Source organism: Bos taurus, chromosome 3 (genome assembly GCF_002263795.3).
Source record: "Bos taurus isolate L1 Dominette 01449 registration number 42190680 breed Hereford chromosome 3, ARS-UCD2.0, whole genome shotgun sequence".
Lineage (NCBI taxonomy): Eukaryota > Metazoa > Chordata > Mammalia > Artiodactyla > Bovidae > Bos > Bos taurus.
Window position 1 is genome coordinate 119358994 of NC_037330.1, and position 4483 is coordinate 119363476.

Genomic DNA, 4483 nt, shown 5'->3' on the forward strand with positions numbered 1-4483 from the left:
TATTGATAAGTGTATTCCTCATAAACAGTCAACTGCTGTCTCTATGTGTAGCTCATTTTCTTGAGTGGTAAAGTAATGACACTCAAACTCCAGTAGTACAATCTACCCCAGAATGACTGGTTAATTTTTTGAAGTCTTGTCCCTACTCTTCACATTTTACATTAATTTAGCCCCTACTTGTCATAAAGAAATAAACAATATTGTGTGGGCAAAATTTAAGAGAATATTCATGAGCAGTTTTCCTCCTCTTGAAAGAAGTGATTATGTCCTTACACCATTTGGCAATATAATATTGGTGAAGCAATAGGAAATCACTCATACTGGAATTTGTCCAAAGTTGAAATTTTAAAATATGGAGTTACCTAAGATTTGTCAGGTAGGTATAAAGAATTTCCAAGATTGACATTCTTCAGTATAAAATGGAAACCCCAGTTCAAAAATGTATACAGTGTAAGAGCTCTGTTTAATTAAAATTTCAAATTAAATCTTTTAAATTATTATTTTTAATTTTAAATCAAATGGAAGTAGTGGTGGAATTCAGAGATGGTGGTAGTAGCAGCAATGTTTTTAAATCTCCCTGAACTCTTTCATTCCTACTATCTGAATAAAAGCAAACAATTGAAAGGAGTGACCTTATTTGAATCTTGATTCAAACAAACTGAAAAAAAAAAAAATCTTTTAACAATTCAACCAGAGAAATCTGAACAGTGATTGGCTATTTAATGATATTAAGAAATTCTTAATTTTTTAGATGCAATAATTAAGATACATATTGAAATAGTTACAGTTGAAATATAGATACTGCAGATTTGGTTCCAGATCATTGCAGTAAAGCAAATATCACAATAAAGAGAGTCGCACAATTTTTTTTCTCAGTGCATATATACATTATGTTTGCACTATACTGCAGTCTATTAAATATGCAGTAGCATTATGTCTAGAAAACAATGTAATTATCTTAATTTTAAAAGCACTTTATTGCTGGAAAATGTTAACCATCATTTGATAAGACAGAGTTGCTACAATCCTTCAATTTCTAAAAAATTAAGTATCTGTGAAGCACAATAAAAGGAGATGTGCCAGTAATATTTATCTGGAATTTGCCTATAAATAATCTGAGAGAGACGAGAATAATGAGTGTGTAGATTTGGGGGGATTTAGGAGGAAAGGCTGCACCACACTGCTTTGGGATCTTAGTTCCCCACAAAGGATTGAACCTTGGCCTTTGGCAATAAGGCTATGGAGTCCAACCACTGGACCTCCAGGGTAATTTCCCAATGGGTGTTTAGATGAAAACAGAATTGTCTTTGCATTTATAGTTGTTGAAAATCTTATTATGGATATATCAGTTAATAATACTCGTCTTTTGAGTACATATGAGCATATTTGTAGTAAAAGAAAAAGTTAATGTTATATCAAAATAACTTGATTTTAGTTTAGATCAATGACTAAAAATTAAAATACAAATGATAGGTTTAAGCAAATAGAAGTGATGAAGTGGAATATGAAAATATATGTAGTTAAGGCAACAGAAATCATTAAAAAAGAGAAAAATAACAAAGTTCAGATAAGAGAAACACAAGACAAACAAATGGTAGATTTAAACCAATTGTATTAATAAACTACTTTAACTGTAAATGATCTAGAAACTCCAAATGAAAATGAGAAACTGTCCAAGTAGATTTGGCTAACAAACACATGAAAAGATGCTCAACAACACTCATTATCAGAGAAATGCAAATCCAAAACCACAATGAGGTACCATCTCATGCCTGTCAGAACAGCTGCCATCAAAAAGTCTACAAACAATAAATACTGGAGAGGGGTGTGGAGAAAGGGAACTTTCTTACACTGTTGGTTGGGAATGCAAACTAGTACAACCGCTATAGAGAACAGTGTGGAGATTCCTTAAAAAACTGGAAATAGAACTGCCTTATGATCCAGCAATACGTACCAAGAAAACCGGACATACACACCAAGAAAGCCGAAATTGAAAGAGACACGTATACCCCAGTGTTCATTGCAAGCATTGTTTACAATAGCTAGGACATGGAAGCAAACCTAGATGTCCATCAGCAGATGAATGGATAAGAAAAGTTGTAGTACATATACACAATGGAGCTATTAAAAAAAAAAAAAAAAACACGCATATGAGTCAGTTCTAATGAGGTCAATGAAACTGTAGCCTATTTCACAGAATGAAGTAAGGCAGAAAGAAAAGCACCAGTACAGTATATTAATGCATATATATATAGAATTTAGAAAGATGGTAATGACGAACATATATGCAAGACAGCAAAAGGACACAGATGTAAATGATATCATTGGACTTTGTGGGAGAAGGCAAGGGTGGGGTGATTTGAGAGAATAGCATTGGAAACATGTATATTACCATATGTGAAATAGATGACCAGTCCAAGTTCGATGCATGAAAACAGGGTACTGAAAGCCGATGCACTGGGACAACCCAGAGGGATGGGATGGGGAGGGAGATAGAAGGAGTTTCAGGATGAGGAGATACATGTACACCCATGGCTGATTCATCTCAATGTATGTCAAAAACCACCACAATATTGTAAAGTAACTAACTAGCCTCCAGTTAAAATAAATAATTTTTTTAAAGCAGTATTTAACTATTTTCTGTCTAGGGGAGAAAAAGCAATTTAAATATAGAGACATTTATGAACTTAGAAGGGAAGGGATGGGAATAGCATTAGATACAAAGAGACACTTCATAATAATAAAAGGACCAATTCATCAAGAAGACATAAAAATCTTAAATGTATATTTCTCTAATAGCAGAGTTCAAAACTGCATAAAGCAAAAACTAGATCCACAATTATAATTGGAGTTTTTCACCACTCTCTCAGTAGTTTAGAATACAGACAAAAATAATAAAGATGTGGAAGACTTGAACAGTACTGTCCGCCAATGGGACCTAGCCAACTTTATATATAGCACAATACATACTCTTTTCAATGGAACATTACTAAGGTGTAGTATTCTGAGTTATAAAACAAGTTTCAACAAGTGTTAAATAATTAAGTTCATATAAAGTGCATTCTCAGACCACAAGAAATTTAACTTCAAAATCAATTTTTAAAAAAAGTTTTCACAAAAATTTTCTGCATATAGGAAATTAAAACAACACACTGCCAAGTAGCCCATGGTGTAAAGAAGTCATAGGGTAAAATTAGAAAATATTTTCAACCCACTAAAAATGGAAAGACATCAAAAATCTTGGGATGCAGCTTAACGCAATGCTTGGGGCAAAAGTATGGTTTAAAGTAATTATATTAGAAATTAAGAAAGATCTAAGATCAATGATCTAAAAATTTCCAATTATGAAGCTAGAAAATGAAGAGCAGATAAAATCCATAGTAAGTAGAAGAAAAGAAAGGATACATAAAAATCAATAAAATAGAAAACAGGAACAATAGATAATATAAATATAATCAAAAGCTATTTTTAAAGAGAGCAATACATTTGATTAAGTTATACCTCAACTCATCAAGGAGGTAAAAAAAAGAGTGAACATATACCTTCATTAGAATTAAAAGAGAAGACTTAGATGAAGTGGACAAAATCTTAGAAGACACAAATTACCAAAACTGACACACACAAAATTGAAAACTTAAATCACCTTTTATCTATTTTATTGATTTATCCTCTGAAATCAATCAATATAATTCATCTTACAATAGACTAAAGGTAAAAGTACTTATAATCATCTCAGCATATACAGAAAAAGTTTTTGATAAAATTCAATACCCATTTGTGATTAAAAATATTCTCAAAGGATAGTATTAGAAGAAAGCCTCCTAAAACTGAAAAGATATTTGTGGGAAAACCGTACCACTAACATAATACTTTATGGTGAAAACAGTATTTTTCCTCTAACATTGAGAACAAGGTAAGAAATATCTATTCCTACTACTTCTATGAAGAATTTTATTGGAAATCTTAGCTGGTATAATAAGGAAAGAAAAAAGCATGCAAGCTGAAAAAGGTGTATTCTATTTTCAGATTATACTATTTTTACACAAGAGCTATTAAAACAAATAAATGAAGTCCAGGTCGGTTCAGTTCAGTCACTCAGTCATGTCCCTTGGAGTGGGAAATGGCAAACCTCTCCAGTATTCTTGCCTGGAAAATTCCGTGGGTTTGCAAAGAGTCAAACATGACTGAGCCACTGAGCATACACACACGTCAGCATCATACAGTGTGAGATGGTTCCTTTGTCTCTCCCCTTCAGTCTACATAACTCAACAAAGGATCACAAAACACCAAGATGCTGGAGAGACCTGTGCATCTGAACATGGGTAGATGGAACACATAGAGGAGGCAGAACCAGGGAAACAGTGGTGCCCCAATCCTGGTCCTTGGCTGCAATGGAGACACCCATGATCCCAACTCTCCCCACCACTTTCTCCCTCCCATAGTGGTGGTGCCCATGACCCAGGTGACCCCAGACATGGCAGAG